Consider the following 22,727-nt stretch of genomic DNA (forward strand, 5'->3'; position numbering starts at 1 on the left):
TGTAATCTTGTCACACAGTCATTATACTCCTATTAGTGGTAGTGTTGCAGCAACTCCACTGGGGGGCGGGGGGCGGATGGGATCGGGGGTGGGGGGGGCGAAGTGTAATGACAGTGCGTCAAGTTTACGCAGACCGTTTCCATTATAAGTAAGGATATATGAAAAAGTTGACCGGATGTGTGTACATCCACAAGATTTTTAATATATTACTTGTATATCTCCATTGTTCCTGGTGAGTCAGAGTACAATGCAAAGTCCAAGCTTTTAAAAAAAAATCTTCCACTGGTACTGACTGTACTTTTATGTACTGCAATAAATGAGGCCTTTAAGTAAAAGCTTAATATAGGCACTACAAGACAGAAAGACAATTCATTGGATAAATGTAATCATGTTATTGTGAACAATGTATTTTTAAAATTTTGTTTAAACTGTTATTTTGGACATTAGAAATTTAATTTTGAGATTTTTCTGTGTACTACCACTAGAGTCAAATTTATCACCATTCGAAGCCAAGCATTTTGCCTTTGTGATTAAGCTTAAGTGTCAGCAGTGGCTCAGTGTGTTATGTATGCATGCCAATGATGTAATGATGGACTGTAACATTAGACCTGTATATACCTTACCTGTACACCAGAGGGTGATTCTGCTGGAGACCTAAGGGTCACCTGTACACTGTAGGTAACCCAGTTTAAAAGGGAGCTCACCTCTTGGTGTCCTCACTCTAGGAGCTGCAATAAAAGGACTACAGTCTGTACAGTTCAAGTGCCATACCCCTGCCTCGTGGAGTCATTAATAGAATGCCTACATACACAATAACTGGTGACGAGGTCACGAATTCCACACACAACATGTCTAATCTCAGCAACTTCCAACATGTCACTGATGGGGAAGATTGGGATGCCTTCGTGGAAAGGTTACAACACTTCTTCATCGCCAACGACCTGGATGGGGACTCACCGGCCACACTAGCAAACAAGCGCAAGGCCATCCTGCTTAGTAGTTGTGGGCCCACTATCCATGGCCTCGTCAGGGACCTGCTAGCCCCAGTGAAGACAACAACCAAGAGCTATGGAGAGCCCGTAACTGTTAAGTCCTGACTCTAATGTACTGACTTACACAAGACACATGCTGAAGTCAAGGTCACTCAGGACCTGCACCTTTATTTCCAGCTCTCCAGTGCTGCACTTGCCTGAGACCTCCCTTTATATACCACAGTGGGACAGGTATGGAGTGTCTCCTGCAAGTGCACCCCTGGTGGTAAGGTATGCTTATTGTTACGGGTCATATCCAGTTACAGTCATGGTAAGATACAGTTATATACAGTAATGTGAGATACATGACATCATCCTCCCCCAAGGTCTTATTGCCTTTATAGATTCAGTCTCTCAGGTGGTCTGCGCTCTTGCGTGGAGCATCTTAGTTGTGGTTCAGTTGTTTGCCTTGGTGCCTGTTTTTCGTTCGGTGTGATTGCTGGTATCTCGCCTGGGCTGTCTGTTTCGTTTGGTGTGATTGCTGGTATCTCGCCTGGGCTGTCTGTTGAGACTGCCCTTTCCTCAGGTTGTTCCACTTGACTATCCACCAGGTGTGGTGTGAGTTCCACATTGTAGTCTGCCTCTGGTTCTTCAGTGTTTTCAGTGAATCTATTTTTTTACTTGGTCTACATGCCTCCGTCAGGTTTGGCCATTATCCATTTGTACAACCAGTAGCCTGTTTTCCTCTTTGTCTGTTACTGTCCCTGCAAGCCATTTGGGACCCTGACCATAGTTTAGCACAAACACTTTGTCCCCTATCTCATTCCACCTCCCCCTCGAATTTCGGTCATGGTACTCAGTTAGCTTTTGACGCTTAGCCTCAACAATTTAATGCTTGTCTGGAAGGATTAACAAGAGCCTGGTCTTTAAGGTTCGTTTCATCAATAGTTGCGTGAGGGGAACCCCAGTCAATGAATGCGGACGAGATCTGTATGTCAGCAGCAGTCGTGACAGGTGGCTCTGCACCATGGGACCTTGGATTCTGAGCATGCCTTGTTTAATGATCTGCACTGCTAGCTCCGCCTGGCCATTGGAGGCCGGCTTGAAAGGTGCCGTCTTAACGTGACTTATACCATGGTCAACTATAAAATCGTGAAATTCTGCACTGGTGAAGCACGGACCATTATCACTGACCAATATGTCAGGAATGCCGTGCGTTGCAAACATGGTTCTAAGGCTCTCCACAGTGGTGGAGGTGGCGCTCGAGTTTAAAATGGTGCACTCGATCCATTTTGAAAATGCATCAACGACTACGAGGAATATTTTGCCCATGAATGGGCCCACATAGTCTACATGCACCCGCGACCACGGTTTGGTGGGCCAGGGGCTTAGGGGAGCCTCCCTGGCGGCATTACTGAGTTGGGCACAAATGGTGCACCGACGGACGCAGAGCTCCAAGTCCGCGTCAATGCCAGGCCACCAGACATGAGATCTGGCTATGGCCTTCATAAGGACGATCCCTGGGTGCTCGCGATGGAGCTCCCGGACAAACGCCTCCCTGCCTCGTAAGGGCATAACTACTCGGCTGCCCCACATCAGGCAGTCTGCCTGTAGTGATAGTTCATGTATGCGCCTATGGAAGGGTTTGACCTCCTTGGGGCAGGCATCGCGAGCCTCTGCCCAGTCACCGGTTAAAATGCATCTTTTAACTAGAGATAACGTGGGGTCGTTGGTCGTCCAGGCTCTGATTTGGCGAGCCGTCATGGGCGAACCTGTGGATTCAAAGGCATTGATTGCCATGACCATCTCACAGTCCTGTTCGTCGGACCCTTCTGTGGTCGCCAGGGGTAGCCTGCTAAGCACGTCGGCACAGTTGTCTGTGCCTGGTCTGTGCCTTATCGTGTAGTCGTAAGATGCCAGCATGAGTGCCCACTGCTGAATGTGCGCCAAGGCGTTGGCGTTGATTGCCTTGCACTCGGATAGTAGGGACGTGAGGGGTTTGTGGTCGGTTTCTAATGTAAACTTGGCCCCGAAAAGGTATTGGTGCATCTTTTTGACACCATACAACGCACGCGAGCGCCTCCTTCTCAACCATATCGTACCCACGCTCTGCCCGCAAAAGTGACCTGGAGGCATAAGCAACGGGCTGCAATTTACCCTCATTATTGACGTGCTGTAAAATGCACCCGACCCTGTATGCTGACGCATCACACGTAAGGACTAACTTTTTACCTGGGTCAAAAAAGACTAAAACACTCTTGGAACATAGAAGGCTGCGTGCCTTATTGAAGGTGCGTTCTTGAGCGTCCCCCTAAAACCAATCTCACCCCTTTCTGAGTAGCACATGGAGAGGCTCCAGCAGCATGCGCAAGTTCTGCATAACGTTCCCAAAGTAATTGAGTAGCCCAAGAAAGGCGCGCAGTTCCGAGACATTCCGGGGCCTGGGTGCCAGGCGAATCGCTTCGGTTTTGGATTCGGTTGGGCGGATTCCATCAGCGGCAATCCTTCTGCCCAAAAATTCAACCTCAGGCGCGAAAAACAGACACTTGGATTTCTTAACTCTTAGGCCTACCCGATCCAATCGACTTAGTACTTCCTCAAGATTGCGGAGATGAAAGTCGGTGTCCCTGCCCGTGATGAGTATGTCATCTTGAAACACAATCGTCCCTGGGATGGACTTGAGCAGACTTTCCATGTTGCGCTGGAATATAGCAGCTGCCGACCTGATGCCGAATGGGCATCGATTGTACACAAAAAGGCCTCGATGTGTGTTGATGGTGGTGAGTAGCTTAGACTCCGGTCAGTTCTTGCGTCATATACGCAGATGTGAGGTCAAGTTTCGAGAAAAGTTTTCCTCCAGCCAACGTGGCAAATAGGTCCTCCGCTCTGGGCAGCGGTTATTGGTCCTGTAGGGTGACTCTGTTTATGGTAGACTTGTAATCCCCACAGATTCGCACAGATCCATCAGGCTTCATGACGGGGACGATGGGGCTTGCCCAGTCGCTGAATTCCACAGGAGAAATTATGCCTTCCCGCAGAAGCAGCTCCAGTTCGTTTTCAATCTTTTCCCTCATCACATAAGGCACAGCTCTAGCCTTGTGATGGACCTGTCTGGCATTCTGTGTGATGTAGATTCTAACTTTAGCCCCTTTGAAGGTGCCCACACCTGGCTGAAGGAGATGTTCAAAACGGCTTAGAACTGTTGAGCAGGAGGTTCGTTCCTCTGACAACATGGCGTGAACATCATCCCATTTCCAATTAAGTTCTGCTAGCCAGCTTCTCCCCAACAGGGCTGGGAGATCCCCGGGGACAATCCACAGGGGAAGTCGGTTCACCATCCCTTTGTGTGTGACTGAGAGCATGGCGCTGCCAAGGACTGGGACGATTTCTTTAGTATTGGTCCTTAGTTTGGTGTCAATCTTTGTGAGTTTTGGTCTGTTGCTTTTGTGCAGCCACAGCTGTTCAAATTGTTGAACGCTCATTAGGGATTGACTGGTCCCCGTGTCCAGTTCTATGTTGACGGGTATCCCGTTGAGTAGAACCCTCATCATAATTGGAGGCATCTTAGTGTAAGAACAGTGGACATTGATCGTGTTAACCTGCTGTACCTCAGCATCCCGTGCACTGTTCCAACCGTCTTCTGATCCGCTTTCCGACCCTTCCGATTCGTATACCAGCCGAGCTGCTGTTTTTCTGCACATGCGAGCCAGATGCCCTGTGTAGTTGCAGTTTCTGCAAATGGCATGCTGAAATCGACACACCCTGGTTGAGTGCCTTCCCCCACATCTCCAACTCAGACCATTTCCATTGTTTCCGAAGGATGAGCTGCGTCTGGCTGATCTCCCTTGAGCTTCTCTCAATCTGTTGTTGATTGCTCGCATTGTGGGTTGATGAGGTGTGATCGGCCATTCATGTGGCCCTTGATTTTGATGGCTTCTGGCGCCACTGTCTGCTGTTGAAGACCTGCTCTCCTGCCTTTGTCTGTGTGTGGGGGTAGCGGTTTGTTTCACAATGTGAACCCCTTGTTCCGATGCCTCGTTAATTGTCGTATCCGAAGTATAGATCAGCCTCGTTTCTTCTTCGCCTGCCAAAAACGTCTGTGCGACCAGTGTTGCTGCCTCTAGAGTCGAGTTCTTAATCTCTATAAGCTTTCGGAATATGCCTGCGTGGCCTATTCCTTCAATAAAAAAGCCTCTCAGTACTTCTCTCCTTAGTTCATCGGGGAACTCACATGAACTAGCCAGCCTCCGAAGTTCCGCCACGAAGTCCGGTATGCTTTGGCCCACACAGCGTCTGTAGTTGTAGAACCTGTGTCTGGCCATGTGTAGGCTGCTCGCTGGCTTCAGGTGGTCTCTCACCAGTGTGCTCAACTCCTCAAATGACTTGCCTACTGGTTTCTCGTGTGCCAGCAGGTCTTTCATTAAAGTGTATGTTTTCGAGCCACAGCTGGTCAAGAGATAGGCTCTTCTCTTGTCTGCCTTATCATCGCCCAGCCAGTCTTTGGTCACAAAGCTTTGCTGGAGCCTTTCTATAAAGTCATCCCAATTGTCTCCAGCATTGTAATTTCTCATCTGAGCTGTTGGTAGCCATTCTGTGGATTCTATGATCCCGTAACTCATTGCCACTGTTAAGTCCTGGCTCTAATGTACTGACTTACACGAGACACATGCTGAAGTCAAGGTCACTCAGGACCTGCACCTTTATTTCCAGCTCTCCATTGCTTCACTTGCCCGAGACCTCCCTTTATATACCACAGTGGGACAGGTATGGAGTCTCTCCTGCAAGTGCACCCCTGGTGGTAAGGTATGCTTATTGTTACAGGTCATATCCAGTTACAGTCACGTATAGCATGGTAAGATACAGTTATATACAGTAATGTGAGATACATGACAGTAACCTTAGTACAAGAGCAACTGAAACCCAAAGAAAGCATCCTCACAGCCAGGCACCAGGTTTACACTCACCAGCGCCCCGAAGGCCAAGAAATTGCTAAGTATGCTGCAGATTTAAGAAGTTTGGCCGCACCGTGTGATTTTGGCGACCACCTCACAGAAGCACTAAAGGACATTTTTGTTCTTGGGATCGTCCACGAGGGCCTCCACCACAAACTGCTCTCTGCAGACATCACAGTCACCCTGCAGAAGGCAATCAAAGTGAGCCAGGCCTTCATGATTTCGGTCTGTGACTCCAAATGAATGATGACCCACACCTAGGACTCCAAATTAACGAGAGCAGTGAACAGAATGGTGACTTTTAAAGGCAGAAATGCTGCCCTGAGTCCCGCAGCCCTGAGTCTGCCACATGGGGCCAACCAGCTAGCCCCGTGCTGGCGCTGTGGAGGAAACCACAGGACCCACCAGTGCTGCTACAAAGACTATACCTGTAAATACTGCTTGCATTCAGGCACCAAGCTTTCATGCTTGCCTTTTTACTACACTTTGACCCTTTAGAATTTTGCTGTGCAGTGGCCCTTTTTGTTTTTTGCCTTAGGTTTCTCTGCCCTCCACTTTTACTCATCTCCTTTCTGTCTTTTGCTTTTGTCTCCATTTTGTTTCCCTCTGTCTCCCTGCAATGCAAGCAGTATTCGGAACCCAGGAGAGAGCTCTGAACTAGTTAGAGTGGGTGAGAGCTCAGATGAACAGAACCCCAAGAAAGAATGCAAAAGGCAGGAGGCAACAGAGCAGAGTAGCACTGGGGTAAGTGTAAACCACAAGGTGATAGGAAGGGACAATATGTATGAATATAAAGGGGCTGCAGGAGGGGTCAAAACTAAAAATCATGGTTTAAAAACTAGTATTAAAATACTCTACCTAAATGCACGCAGCATTCGAAATAAAGTAAATGAGTTGACGGCACAAATCATTACAAATGGGTATGATTTGGTGGCCATTACAGAAACGTGGTTGCAGGGGGGCCAAGACTGGGAATTAAACATACAGGGGTATCTGACAATTCGGAAAGATAGACAAGAAGGGAAAGGAGGTGGGGTAGCTTTGTTAATAAAGGATGATATCAGGGCAGTTATGAGAGACGATATTGGCTCTAATGAACAAAATGTTGAATCTATGGGCCCAAGTTTCCACAAGAAAAATAATGGGCGCCCCTCCGAGCTGGGCGCCCGTTTTTCGCGCCTAAAACGGCACCTAAACAAATCCTCGGTATTCTCCACCTACCTGTAGGTCCTCAGGCCCTCGGCGCAGCCAGCAAGAGCTGTGGGGGGGGCGGAGCCAGGTCCCGGCGCTGAAAACAGTGCCGGGACCTCTGCACATGCGCGCTACAGTCGGCACGCAAGTGCAGCAGCTCCAGGCGCCGAACTGTGTGGGAGGGGCCCGAAGCACGCAGTCCCTAGCCCTGGCTGAATGGCCTCACTGGGGCTGCGTGAATGAGGCTCCTCCCACGGCCAGCTCCTGCTCCCCGCCCGACCAGACCCGACACTCGCTCCGCCCCACCCTGCCCCGACCAGACCCGACACTCGCTCCACCCCACCCTGCCCCGACCCGAGACCCGACACCTGCTCCCCCCCCCCCCGCCCCGACCCGAGACCCGACACCCGCTCCCCCCCCCGCCCCGACCCGAGACCCGCTCCCCTCCCCCCGCCCCGACCCGACCCAACACCCGCTCCCCCCCCCCGCCCCGACCCGAGACCCGCTCCCCCGCCCCGACCCAAGACCCGCTCCCCCCCCCGACTGACCCAACTCGACCCGCGCTCCTGTTCCCCGACCCGACCCCCCCCCCGCTCTCTCTCCACCCCCCCTCTCTCCCCCCCTGCTCTCTCTCCCCCCCCTCGCTCTCTCTCCCCCCCCCTCTCTCTCTTCCCCTCCCCGCTCTCTCTCTCCCCCCCACCCCCTCTCTCCCCCCCGCTCTCTCTCCCCCCCTCTCTCTCCCTCCCCCCCCTCTCTCCCTCCCTCCCTCCCTTCTCTCTCTCTCCCTCCCTCCCTCCCTTCTCTCTCTCTCCCTCCCTCCCTCCCTTCTCTCTCTCTCCCTCCCTCTCTCTCTCTCTCTCTCTCTCTCTCCCTCCCTCCCTCCCTCCCTCCCTCCCTCTCTCTCTCTCTCTCCCTCTCCCTCCCTCCCTCTCTCTCTCCCCCTTCCCTCTCTCTCCCCCTCCCATCTCTCTCTCTCTCTCCCTCCCTCCCCCCCCCTCTCTCTCTCCTTCCCCCCCCTCTCTCTCTCTCCCTCCCTCTCTCCCTCCCCGCTCTCTCTCCCCCCCTCTCTCTCCCTCCCCCCCTCTCTCCCTCCCTCCCTCCCTTCTCTCTCTCTCCCTCCCTCCCTCCCTTCTCTCTCTCCCTCCCTCCCTCTCTCTCTCTCTCTCTCTCTCTCCCTCCCTCCCTCCCTCCCTCTCTCTCTCTCTCTCTCTCTCTCCCTCCCCCCCCACTCTCTCTCTCTCCCTCCCTCCTTCCCCCCCCTCTCTCTCTCTCCCTCCCCCCTCTCTCTCTCCCTCCCCTCTCTTTCTCTCCATCCCTCCCTCCCCCCCTCTCTCTCTCTCTCCCTTCCCCCCTCTCTCTCTCCCTCCCTCTCTCTCTCTCTCTCTCTCTCTCCCTCCCTCCCCCCTCTCTCTCTCTCTCTCTCCCTCCCTCCTCCCCCACCCTCTCTCTCTCTCTCCCTCCCCCTCTCTCTCTCTCCCCCTCCCCCCCCTCTCTCTCCCTCCCCTCTCTTTCTCTCCATCCCTCCCCCCCCCCCTCTCTCTCTCTCTCCCTTCCCCCCCCTCTCTCTCTCTCCCTCCCTCTCTCTCTCTCCCCCTCCCGCTCAGCGGCACGAACGGCTGCAGAATTCTCCCTGGCTGAAGCACTTTCACACAGATAGGAAGATGGTTTATTTAATCTTTTCTTGGCTTATAAATGTTTATTTAGGTTGGATTTATTTGTATAATATTTGTAGAAGTATAAATAAGGATTTATTGTAGAATTTAATGACTTTCCTTCCCCTTCCCTTCCCCCCACCTCGTTCTGGGCGCCTAATTTGTAACCTGCGCCTGATTTTTTAATGTGTAGAACAGGTTTTTTCAGTTCTACAAAAATCTTCACTGGCTCCATTCTACTTTAGTTTGGAGTACATTTTCACTGTGGAAACTTTCAAATCAGGCGTCAGTGGCCGGACACGCCCCCTTTTGAAGAAAAAATTCTGTTCTAAACTAGAACTGTTCTACCTGACTAGAACTGCAGAAAAAAAAATGTGGAGAATTGCGATTTCTAAAATAGTCCGTTCTCCACCAGTTGCTCCTAAAAATCAGGCGCGAATCATGTGGAAACTTGGGCCCATTGTGAGTGGAGATTAGAGATAGTAAGGGGAAAAAGTCACTGGTGGGCGTAGTTTATAGGCCCCCAAATAATAACTTCACGGTGGGGCGGGCAATAATCAAGGGAATAATGGAGGCATGTAAAAAAGGAACAGCAGTAATCATGGGGGATTTTAACCTACATATCGATTGGTCAAATCAAATCGCACGGGGTAGCCTTGAGGAGGAATTCATAGAATGCATACGGGATTGTTTTTTAGAACAGTATGTTACAGAACCTACAAGGGAGCAAGCTATCTTAGATCTGGTCCTGTGTAATGAGACAGGAATAATAAATGATCTCCTAGTAAAAGATCCTCTCGGAATGAGTGATCACAGTATGGTTGAATTTGTAATACAGATTGATGGTGAGGAAGTAGTGTCTCAAACGAGCGTACTATGCTTAAATAAAGGGGACTACAGTGGGATGAGAGCAGAGTTGGCTAAAGTGGACTGGAAACACAGACTAAACGGTGGCACAGTTGAGGAACAGTGGAGGACTTTTCCCAGAGGGTTGTGAATCTGTGGAATTCTCTGCCCAAGGAAGCAGTTGAGGCTAGCTCATTGAATGTATTCAAGTCACAGATAGTTAGATTTTTAACCAATAAGGGAATTAAGGGTTACGGGGAGCGGGCGGGTAAGTGGAGCTGAGTCCACGGCCAGATCAGCCATGATCTTGTTGAATGGCGGAGCAGGCTCGAGGGGCTAGATGACCTACTCCTGTTCCTAATTCTTATGTTCTTATGTTATAAGACTGCAACACGAAAGGTCACCTTCAGAGAATGTGCAGAAAAAGCTTTACTCACCGCATCGCTGAACAGTTGGCTGATCACCTGGGCTCTGACACTGATGAAGACGAAGCTGCTCAACTCCGGAAGAAGAGTATGGAATTTATACCTGCTCCACCGAGAGTTCCCCGTGGAAGATGGAAGTGAACATCAACGGAGTTCCAGTTTCGATGGAGATCGACACATGGGCGAGCCAGTCTTTGATGAGCCAGATGACGTTTGAAAAACTTTGGAACAATCCTGCCGAATGACCAAAGCTGTCTCATATCCAGGCAAAGCTGCTTACCTACACCAAAGGCACCATCCCTGTCGTTGGCAGCGTGGACGTCCAGGTCTCCCAGGGCGGCGTGATGAACAAGCTCTCGCTGTGGATTGTTGCCAGCGATGGTCCATCGCTGCTGGGAAGAAGTTGGATGAAGCAGGTCCAATTCGATCAGAGCGACGATGGCCTCTGGGCCCCAGCGATCGACATCCCACGCAGTCCCGAACTTGGTTCCATTGCAGCACCTAGAAATCCTACCGTCCAGCTCGACTGCGTGGCAACAACTGCAGAACACCGTGGTGAGATCATCTGACCTGAACGTCCAGACCTCACCTTCCAGGTCTTGGCAGGACTCCGAGGGAAGAAGATCGGTGGAAAAGGTGAATTCCCGACATCTGTGGCCGAACCTGAAAAGAAAAAGATCATCACAGCCTACCTCGAGGAGAGTGAGAAGATGGCGGCCACACCACAAGGTGAAGAACCTAAAATCAGAGGGGCAGCGTTGGAGGAGTGACACGTGGCACCGAGCGGCGAACCGGATTGGAAGGCCCCCTTAAAGGAGACCGGTAACCCAACTAAATTAAAGGGACAGTTTCTGTTACACTCATAATAAATGGTCAGACTGAGTACTGTGTGTAATGAGCAAGTGTGACCTTAGCTCCTTTATTAAGATTCCAAAGTGCAGGTACCTTGTGGATGGGCCTGCTTATATACTGTGCTCCCAAGGGATGCTGGGATCCCTTGGAACTCCAACAGGTAGGCCCTCTGGTGGTCAGGTGTGATGCAGGTTACAAGGGGTTAAATACATAACATCACTCCACCGTGAAGTCAACAGTACATTTATTTACAAGGTGAGACGATCTGGGGCTTTGCGCTCCCTTGTCGATCGTCTCGGTACAAATGCTGGTGTGGGTGGATTGATCAGTTATTCACTGGGCTGTTGGGCAGCCAGCCTTGTCGGGCTGCTGGGGATGATGAGTTCGGTTTTGTGGTCAACTATGATGTCAGTTGCCACTTGTGTGTGTGTTGGAACGTCAAAGTTGGTGGTGGCCTCTTCAAGTTGTTCGTAGCTGTTGGTGAACCACAATTTTATTTGGTCCAAGTGTTTCCTGTGCGTTTGTCCATGGGTCAGTCTGACCTGAAACAGCCTACTCCCGTCTTTGGCTGTGACCGTGCCAGCGAGCCATTTGGGACCATGTCCATAATTGAGCACAAACACAGGATCATTGATCTCAAATTTGCGCGGTCATGGTACACACTTTGTTGATGCCGCTTGTCCTCCACGTGATCATGTAGATCAGGATGGATGAGAGAGCCTTGTTTTAAGTACCCTTTTCATGAGCAGCTTAGCTGGGGGAATCCCGGTGAGTGAGTGGGATCTGGTGCGGTAGCTGAGCAGTAACTGGGGACAACCGGGTCTGCAGGGAGTCTTCCGACATGCGTTTCAAGCTTTGCTTGATGGTCTGAACTGCCCGTTCTGTCTGGCCGTTGGATGCGGGCTTGAACGGGGAAGATGTGACATGTTTGATCCCGTTGCGGGTCATGAATTCCTTGAATTCAGCACTGGTGAAGCACGGCCCATTGTCACTGACTAGGACATCAAGCAAGCCGTGCATGGCAAACGTGGCTCGTAGGCTTTCAATGGTGGCCGTGGATATGCTTACAGACATTATTGCACATTCAATCCATTTTGAGTAAGCGCCCACGACAACCAAAAACATTTTGCCTAGGAAAGGGCCTACATAGTCTGCATGGATCCTCGACCACAGTTTGGATGGCCATGACCACAAACTTAGCGGTGCCTCTCTGGGTGCAATGCTCAACTGAGAGCAAGTGTTGCACTGGCGCACGCATGATTCTAAATCTGAGTCGATGCCAGGCCACCACATGTGGGATTTGGCTATGGCTTTCATCATCACGATGCCTGGGTGGGTGTTGTGCAGTTCGCAAATAAATTTGTCTCTGCCTTTCTTGGGCAAAACTACATGATTGCCTCACAAAAGACAGTTCGCCTGCAGGGACAACTCATCTTTGCGGCTGTGGAACGGCTCAATCGCTTCCTGCATCTCCTCTGGGACACTGGACCAGCTCCAATGGAGGACACAGTTTTTACCAAGGACAGTAAAGGATCCTGGCTGGTCCAGGTCCTGTTCTGGCAGGCCGCAACGGGGGGATTTCTCGTTCTTAAATGCCTCCATGACCATGAGCAAGTCCGCTGGCTGTGCCATTTCCATCCCAGTGGTGGGCAATGGTAGCCGACTGAGAGTATCTGCGCATTTCTCTGTGCCCGGTCTGTGGCGAATTACATAGTTGTATGCTGACAGCGTGAGCGCCCATCTTTGGATGCGGGCAGAGTCTTTGGTATTAATCCCTGTGCTCTCCGAGAATAGCAATATGAGCGGCTTGTGGTCAGTTTCAAGCTTGAACTTGAGGTCAAGTAAGTTCTTCACCCCGTAAACGCACGCCAGAGCCTCATTTTCAAACATGCTATAGGCTCTTTCAGCCTTGGACAAACTGCTGGATGCATATGCAACCAGTTGCAAAATTCCCGATTCATTAGCCTGTTGTAACACACACCCGACCCCGTATGACGACGCATTGCAAGCTAATACTAATCGTTTACATGGGTTATACAGGACAAGCAGTTTGGTAAAACACAATAAGTTTCTTGCTTTCTTAAAGGCAGCCTCTTGTGAATTCCCCCATACCCAGTCGTCTCCCTTACACAGTCGCGCTTGTAGGGATTCTAGCAGGGTGCTTAACTCAGGTAGGAAATTACCAAAATAGTTAAGGAGTCCCAGGAACGACCGCAGCTCCATCATGTTCTGTGGTCGTGGCACGTTCTTGATGGCCTCAGTCTTGGCGTCGGTGGGTCTGATGCCGTCTGCTGCGATTCTCCTTCCTAAGAATTCGACGTCCTGTGCCAGGAAATCATACTTCGAGTGTTTCAACTGAACCCCATGCGATCCAACCGACTAAGAACCTCTTCCAGATTCTTCAAGTGCTCCATGGTGTAACTAATATGTCGTCCTGGAAGACCACTGTGCAAAAAACCGACTTTAGCAGGCTCTCCATGTTCTGCTGGAAGATCGCTGCGGCCGACTGAATCTCGATTGGGCACCGGTTGTAGATAAACAGACCTTTGTGCGTGTTGATGCAGGTGAGGCCTTTCGAAGACTCCTCCAGCTCCTGCATCATGTAGGCCGAGGTCATGACCAGCTTGGTGAATGTCTTCCCTCCAGCCAGGGTCGCAAATAGGTCGTCTGCCTTGGGTAGTGTGTATTGGTTCTGCAGCGAAAAACAGTTAATCGTTACTTTATAGTCACCGCAAATTCTAACCGTACCGTCCTCCTTGAGTACCGGAACAATCGGACTGGCCCAGTTGTTGAATTCCACCGGTGCGATGATGCCTTCACGTTGCAGCCTGTCCAGCTTGATTTCCACTTTTTCACGCATCATGTACAGTACCACCCGAGCCTTGTGGTGATGGGTCGCGTACCAGGAACCAAATAGATCTGCACTTCCGCTCCCGAGAAGCTTCCAATGCCTAGCTCGAGTAACGATGGGAACTTGTTTAGAACCTGGGTACATGCGGTGTCGTTGACGGACGAAAGCACTTGGATGTCATCCCAGTTCCAGTGGATTTTCCCCAGCCAGCTTCTGCCAAACAACGTGGGGCCATCCCCTAGCACAATCCACAGCGGGAGCTCCATCATAAGAGACTTTGACTTCAGCACTGCCAATTACAGGGATTAATTTTTTTTTTTATTTCAAAATATACTTTATTCATATAAAAATTTGTACAGTACATTCAAAAGCAGTTCAGTACATTTAGCTGCGGTCAGCAATCCCATACACTACATTTGGGTGCTGACGGCAGTTCCGTTTGATACATTTCCTTGCTTTTCAGTTCAAGTTCAATTTGGTACAATACGGGATACATTGTAGTACATTCCTTGGTGTAAGTCCTTAGTTTGGCGTGAATGGGGCTGAGCTTGGGCCTGTGTGCCTTCTTTCCCCACAGCCTGTTGAAAGCCTTTTTACTCATTATGGACTGACTTGCCCCTGTGTCCAGCTCCATAGATACTGGAATGCCATTCAGTTCTACTTTCAACATTATTGGTGGGCATTTCGTTGTGAACGTGTGTACCCTGTACACCTCTGCCTCCTCAGTACAAGTTTCCAATTCAGTCTGATCCACTGTGGATCGATCTTCCTCTGCAACGTGGTGGTTTGCAGGGTTTTCAGCTTGCCTGCCAATTCATTGGAGGTGTCCCATTGTTCTGCAGCCATTGCACACATAGTGCTTAAAGCGGCATTGATGGGGCCGATGATCACCTCCGCAGCACCAACAGGGTGTTAATTGCCTCGTATTAACAGGTGATGGCAGACTCTGGGTCAATTGAGGTCAGGCCACAGCAGCCAGCATGTACGTTCTGCCATGTACATTTCTGCTCAAAACCGAGTTAATTTATGCACAGTACTAGCCGAAACTTCTTTGTTTTGCGAAATCTGCTTGGCGTTGTCGCTGGTGAACATAAATGCCTGGGATATTGTTATGGTTTAATCAGATTTGGAGTTTCTACAGTCAACAGTTTGCGAAGGATTATCTCACGTCCGATACCCAATACAAAAAAGTCTCTGAGCATTTGTTCTAGGAATCGCTCAAACTCACAATGTCCTGCAAGGCGCCTTAGTTCAAGGCCACTTCCTAGTCCTCCCGATCGTTGACACGTGTAGAACCGATATCTCGCCATCAAAATGGATTTAGGTGCTCCCGGACCAGCGTACACAATTCTTCGTAGGATTCTCTATTGGTTTTGCCGGGGCCAGGAGATTCTTCATGAGGCCATAGGTTGTTGCCCCACAGACAGTTCGGAGGATCGCCCTTTGTTTGGTGGCATTCTTGTCCCCTTCTGGCTCGTTGGCCACAAAGTATTGGTCGAGTCTCTCCACGAAGGCCTCCCAATCGTCCCCTTCTGAGAACTTCTCCAGGATGCCGACTGTTCTTTGCATTTTCACGCGGTTGTTCGTTACCTCATTGCCAATTGTTACACTCAATAAATGGTCAGACTGAGTACTGTGTGTAATGAGCAAGTGTGACCTTAGTTCCTTTATTAAGATTCCAGAGTGCAGGTACCTCATGGGTGGCCTGCTTATATACTACACAACAGGTAGGCCCTCTGGTGGTCAGGTGTGATGCAGGTTACAAGGGATTAAATACATAACCGTTTCACTCTAGGCACAGCAATGCCAAGGACTTTCAAGTTAAAAGTGCAGTAAGCGAATGCAGGTATGCAAATGTAACGAATTGTGATGCCGGATTAACTAATGAGAAAAATGTAATGAATGCTTGTGAAAGTGATGTTAGCAACAAGTTTGCACTGTTAAATGATGATGCTAGAAATTTTAATATGACAAATGTAACTCTGTATGGAGACATCGATACACAAGAAAGTGTTGCAAGTGCTAAAAGAGAGATAACTGTGTAGAATCGACTATTTGTGATCGGGGCCAATGTGTCATGTATACAGAAAGTAGATTGTTAAAGGACACCGGGTTCTACAGGTACAATGTAAATGCCAGAGGTATTCCCCCGCGGGAGAATCCAGGTCCAGCGGGCTACCTGACCATGTAGCCTGGACTTTTGGGACAAATGTGAGTCCCCAGGAAGGGCTCACACACACCCAGTGGGAGCAGACCCATTGCAGGGACAGCAGTCAATGGGCAGCACAGCCACCACCACTGGCAACCCGCCCCAGATCGGCCCTACACCCCCTGGCCACCAGGGCCAGCAGCAGGAGTGAGAGGCCAGTACCCTCCAGCTTTCCTGGCGGACCCTGGGATGACCAGACTTCTACCACCAATGGAGGACAAGGAGCCCACACAGTCCTGTGGCCCTGCCCACCACCAAACACCACCACTTACCCACTCTACAGTGTATGTACCTTACCCATTGCACTGGCTCCACCACTGAGGGATCCCACAACAGTGACACCCACATGGTCTGTGTGTGAAGGGGGGAAATTAATGAGGGTAGCTTCAAGCACAGGGATCACACCTGGCACCCACACAACCCTCACCACAACCTCCCACAGCCCACTATTGACCACCTCCCCAGGTCATGGCAATAAGGACTTGGGAACGGCTTAGGGGGGAGTGTTGTTATGTATGCATGCCTATGATATAATGATGTACTGTAACACTCATCCTGTATATACCTTACCTGTACACCAGAGGGTGCTGCTGCTGGAGACCTAAGGGTCACCTGTACACTGTAGGTAACCAAGTATAAAAGGGAGCTCACCTCTTGGTGTCCTCACTCTTGGAGCTGCAATAAAAGGACTACAATCTGTACAGTTCAAGTGCCATACCCCTGCCTTGTGGAGTCATTAACAGAGTGCCTACATACACAATACAGTGGGTAGCACTTTCACCTCTGAGTCAGAAGGTTGTGGGTTCATAGTCCCAATCCAGAAACTTGAGCATACAAAAATCTAGGCTGACACTCCAGTGCAGTGGTGAAGGAGTGCTGCACTGTTGGAGGTGCCATCTTTCAGATGAGACATTAAACCAAGGCCCCGTCTGTTCTCTCAGGTAGATGTAAAAGATCACATGCCACTATTTTTTGAAGAAGAGCAAACGAGTTATCCCTGGTGTCCTGGCCAATATCTATCGCTCATTCAACATCACTAAAAAACAGATGATCTGATCATTATCACATTGCTGTTTGTGGGAGCTGGCTGTGCGAAAATTGGCCACCGTATTTCCCACATTACAAAAGTGACTACACTTCAAAAAGAACTTCATTGTAAAGCACTTTGGGGTGTCTGCTAGTCGTGAAAGGCGCTATATAAATGCAAATCTTTATTTTCTTTTTCATATAAAAATATCAACTTGTACTCTGAAACCAAAAGAGCTTGTAAGACATCTACTTTAGTTTAAATTTTTGAACTGTTTTTCTTAATGTTAACCTAGAAAACTAGCAAAAGCTGACAACAGCTGACAGCTCTGGATATAAGCCTTATGACACACGAAGACAAGTTAGGTTGAGAATGCAATGAAACATAGGCTTGTCATAACTTAGTTGTAGGTATACCCAAAGTTCCATCACATTGCAATACACAAAAGCACAATCAGCACCAGTGATAGATTTAGAAATGACTAAAGGGGATGCAAGTGTGGAAGGCATGAAATTTTTTTTTTTTGGGCAATGCCCTCTCCATGAACATTTTTCATTTTTGAACCAAATTTGGAGCATTTGTCGACATTTTGGAGCCCACCACAATTTTGAGTGTACATCTATGATTTTTAAAAAAATAAAAAATAAAACTTATCACTCCAACCCTACTCCACATTTTATTTCCAACCCTGGTTATTCCACAAGTGTAGTGTCGAGAATGCTAAAAAAAACACACAACTGCAACCAATCTTTAGGAAATGGTTACATAAGGCAACAGGCAAAACCCAGAAAATTCCAGCAAGGATTTTTTTATTGTGGCATTTTAGCAACTTATTTGTTATTATATATAGACATTAAGAGAACACACCAGCAACACTCTGGTATACATTCCAAAAAAATAAATAAACATAGCAACTTATAAGCATTTGCAACAAACATCAACTCTTCCGAGGATTGGAAGTTGAACAATTGCAACCAATCTTAAAGAAATGGTCACATAAGACATAACCCAGAAAATTTCAGCAAGGAAATGCTTTTATATATATATATTGCAGCATTTTAGCAACTTATTGGTTATTATATACAAACATTAAGTGAACACACCAACAACACTCAAAAATAATTTTAAATTCTCCTTTCCCCAGTTCCCCACAAACAATGGGAGAAAGTAAAGTCTGATTGACTCCAGCACTGCCCTTGCAACCAATCTGGTTTTCACAATGCAACATCATTCAACCTCTATAAGAACATAAGAAACAGGAGCAGGATTAGGCCATTCGGCCCCTCGAGCCTGCTCCGACATTCAATAAGATCATGGCTGATCTGATCATGGACTCAGTTCCACTTCCTTCCCCGCTCCCCATAACCCTTTACTCCCTTATTGCTCAAAAATCTGTCTATCTCTGCCTTAAATATATTCAAAGACCCAGCCTCCACCGCACTCTGGGGTAGAGAATTGCACAGAATTACAACCCTCTGAGAGAAGAAATTCCTCCTCATCTCAGTTTTAAATGGACGGTCCCTTATTCTGAGACCATGTCCCCTAGTTTTAGTTTCCCCCATGAGTGGAAATATCCTTTCTGCATCCACCTTGTCGGGCCCCCTCATTATCTTATGTTTTGATAAGATCACCTCTCATTCTTCTGAACGCCAATGTGTATAGCCCAACCTATCTTCATAAGTAAATCCCCTCATCTCCGGAATCAACCTAGTGAACCTTCTCTGAACAGCCCCCAATGCAAGTATATCCTTCCTTAAATTCGGAGTCCAAAACTGTATGCAGTACTCTAGGTGTGGCCTCGCCAATACCCTGTACAGTTGTAGCAGGACTGCTCTGCTTTTATACTCTATCCCCCTTGCAGTAAAGGCCAACATTCCATTTGCCTTCCTGATCACTTGCTGTACCTGCATACTAACTTTTTGTGTTTCATGCACAAGGACCCCCAGGTCCCTCTGTACTGCAACACACTGCAATTTTTCTCCATTTAAATTGTAATTTGCTTTTCTATTTTTACTGCCTAGGAAGAGTTGATGTTTGTTGCAAAATAGACAGGCTAAGTGAGTGGGCAAAAATTTGGCAGATGGAGTATAATGTTGGAAAGTGTGAGGTCATGCACTTTGGCAGAAAAAATCAAAGAGCAAGTTATTATTTAAATGGAGAAAGATTGCAGAGTGCCACAGTACAGCGGGACCTGGGTGTACTTGTGCATGAAACACTAAAGGATAGTATGCAGATACAGCAACTGATCAGGAAGGCCAATGGTATCTTGGCCTGTATTGCAAAGGGGATGGAGTATAAATGCAGGGCAGTCTTACAACAGCTATATAGTATTGGTGAGGCCAAACCTGGAATACTGTGTGCAGTTTTGGTTTCCATATTTACAAAAGGAGATATTGCTTTGAAGGTAGTTTAGAGAAGGTTCACTTAGTTGATTCTGGGGATGAGGGGGTTGACTTATGAGGAAAGGTTGAGTAGGTTGGGCCTCTACTCATTGGAATTCAGAAGAATGGGAGGTGATCTTATCGAGACGTATAAGATTATGAAGGGATTTGACAAGGTGGATGCAGACAGGATGTTTCCACTGATGGGGGAGACTTGAACTTAGAATAAGGGGCCGCCCATTTAAAACAGTGATGAGAAATTTCTTCTCTCAGAGGGTTGTAAATCTGTGTAATTCGCTGCCTCAGAGAGCTGTGGAAGCTGGGACATTGAATAAACTTAAGACAGAAATAGATGGTTTCTTAATCGATAAGGGGTTATAGAGAGTGGGCGGGAAAGTGGAGCTGAGTCCATGATCAGATTAGCCATGATCTTATTGAATGGCGGAGCAGGCTCAAGGGTCCGTATGGCCTACTCCTGTTCCTATTTCTTATGTTATGTTCTAAAATGCTTATAAGTTGCTACGTTTGTTTTTTTTTTGTTGAATGCATACCAGAACTGCAAATACGGCACTTTATAAATTAATTTGTCAGTGCTAGAACAGTCGAACAGGGCAATGCAACGGAATTTCCCTGGGTGCTTTTTTTGCAACAAGGGAGTAAGGAGCGGTCACGTTTGCACGCAGCACAGCTGACATTGAGTGCGCTCCGCAGCCCGGGAGGCGGCAGAAGCAAGTCGGACAGTAGCCGCGAGGGGACGCTGAGAGCGGTGCGTAAGCTTAAACTAGAAAGAGAAGCTGAAGTGTTTGCGACTATAATCGTTTTGTTTGTGTGGGAATTCCTTTTATGGAAGAGACCCACCTCCCCGCAACAACCAAAAAAACAACCCAACCCAAATCCGTTAAATGAAATTAGAAGGCTGCGCTCCCAGTATGTTCTTTTTCAATTCCGCCCCCCCCCTTCTTCTCTGGTTGTTTTGCTGGCGGCGCATTCTGGGAGTTGTAGTCTCCGTGGCCGCGCGGCGCCGTGACTTTCTCGCCGCTAGCGCGGCCCGCAGAACTACAACTCCCAGAGAGCCCCACCGCCACCGCGCCTGCGCATCGAGTTGGCCTTTGACAGTGTCGAGGCCTTCGCCGCCGCCGATTCGATTTATAACTGGCCCTCGAATGATGAGGTGAATAATTCCGCTGCATCGGCTTGGTTGCGTTGAGGCCATAAAGCTGCTCCTTTTGCCTTTCAACGATAAAGATTTAGCTGCGTTGCTTTTGTAGGTATAAATTTACCGGAACATTCAGTGAATAAAGGGTGTTGATTTATGAAGTGGGTGCTGAAGGGACGATGAAGATTTTGATGTTGACGAATCCAGCATAGGACGGTGCATGCAAACGCAAATGCAAGTTAAAAGTCAATTTCTGCAAGTGAGATTCATTTAAATATTGAATTAGATATCAGAGTATCGGGTGTAATATAATGTCATGATGACACCACCTTTATGCAAAGTAGATCATTTGGGGGGAGTCTGTAAACAAATATTTACCCCATTCTTTTCCATGCAGCCAGCATCCCTTTAACTTGATACAAGTATTTATATTTCTCGTATAGAATTTATGTTGAGTATTGTGGGTTGACAGCTGCAATTTCTCTAGAAAATTTAAAAAGTATCGTAGTGTTTATCTCCATTTTTTTAAATGTTATCAGATAGTTCGCATCTCACTAAATGTGAGTGAGTGACTACTTTTCCAGCTGACCTTTTCAGATGTGCATGTACACCTAAATGTAAAATTCGGATGAATGCGTGACATCCTTCATGGATATTGTAGTCAATTCAGTTTTAAAAGTTACTACATATTCTGGCTTTAATGCTTTTTTTAAATCTAAATTATATAGTTGCCCTTTTTCTTTTATGTTTGTCAATTTGACACGTTGGTTGTTCAAGCATTGTTAGTAAAACATTTGCAGCATGAATTATTGTATATATTTTAGTTTTTAAATGTTTTTCAAGTAGGATAGCAATTGTTACCTTGACACATAATTACAGTTTCTGTCTCTAATTTTTGATCAAATTGCGATCATTGTTTCCAAATCTGAAAATTGGTCTCAACTATGTTTGAATGCACTTGCATCAGTTTCTAGTCTCTGCAGTTTTTTGTCAAACTTTTTGTCTCTCAATACTCCTGTGAAGAGCCTTGGGATGTTTCACTACGTTAAAGTCGCTATAAAAATACAAATTGTTTGAATTCCAAAGGAGGAGAAGAATACTCCATTTAACAAAATGCATACAGAAAATTGATGAAGTTTTTAACAAAAAAAGTTAATATAAAATAATTTGCGGAATAATTTATGAATGCTTAAGAATAGGAAGTTACATATATCTCTAAATGCCTAAAATAAAGAACGGACTTGTATTTATCTCTAATCTCCATCAGCCCTACGTTAAAGGCGCTATATTGTGGACTCGGCTGTCCGCACTCTCCTGGCCAGGCTCCAACCTTGCACCCTCTGTAAATATGAGCTCACCAAAAGCACCGCAATCTGTTTTCTAACTCGCACCATGTCCCATTTACCTATCATCAATGTTCCCTTTAAGCTGTGTGGCCATGTAGCGCTCCAGGGGTTCCGCGCAGCTGGTGGGCTGGGTTTTAAATTGCAAAAACCACACCCGCACGGAGTTTTGAATGGGCTGATGCCCCCTCCCAAATTATGGGGAACAGTGCCCATCATCCCTGTGCTCACTGACCTTTATAGGTACCAGGTCCAGCAATGCTCCAGTTTAAAAAAATTCTCATCCTTGTTTGCAAATCACTCCATGGCCTCGCCCCTCTAGCTCTGTAACCTCCTACAGCCATCTAAGATCTCTGCACTCCTCTAATTCTGACCTCTTGACATCCTTGATTTTTTATTGCTCCACCATTAGTGGCTGTTCCTTCAGCTGCCTAGGCCCTAAGCTCTGGAATTCCCTCCCTAAACCTCTTCCCACCCCCCCCCCCACCCTTTTTAAGATGCTCCTTTTAAATCTCCTGTCCTAATATCTCTTTATGTCGCTCAGTGTCAAATTTTGTTTGGTAATGCTTCCGTGAAGCAAGTTAGGGCGATTTACTACATTTAAAGCACTATGTAAACGTAAGTTGCACGTTAAAAAAGAAAAGAAAGACTTGCATTTATATAGAGCCTTTTATGACCGTAGGATGTCCCAAAGAGCTTTACAGCCAATTAATTACAGTTAAGTGTAATTACTGTTGTAATATACACTTCAAAAGTACTTCATTGGCTTTAAAGCGCTTTGGTACAGCCTGAGTTTATGATAGGTGCTATTTAAATGCAAGTCTTTATTATATTGCACCCTGTGCCACAGGACATCCTAAAATCTTTCACA

At 47.8% G+C, this 22,727-nt stretch overlaps 1 protein-coding gene across 11 annotated transcripts in view; it reads left to right on the top strand.

Annotated features, from left to right (window-relative positions):
- cdip1 (cell death-inducing p53 target 1) overlaps nt 1–22,727 on the top strand; it is a 95,516-nt gene that overhangs the window by 24,956 nt on the left and 47,833 nt on the right. For 2 of the 11 annotated variants that reach the window (XM_070901181.1, XM_070901180.1), the window contains exon 1: nt 20,423–20,621. The exons of 1 other annotated variant lie outside the window; for it this stretch is intronic. The gene's annotated coding sequence lies outside the window, so the exon portion shown is untranslated. 8 more of the 11 variants (XM_070901175.1, XM_070901179.1, XM_070901183.1 and 5 more) reach the window with 7 other exon arrangements.

Source organism: Pristiophorus japonicus, chromosome 15, assembly GCF_044704955.1.
Source record: "Pristiophorus japonicus isolate sPriJap1 chromosome 15, sPriJap1.hap1, whole genome shotgun sequence".
NCBI lineage: Eukaryota > Metazoa > Chordata > Chondrichthyes > Pristiophoridae > Pristiophorus > Pristiophorus japonicus.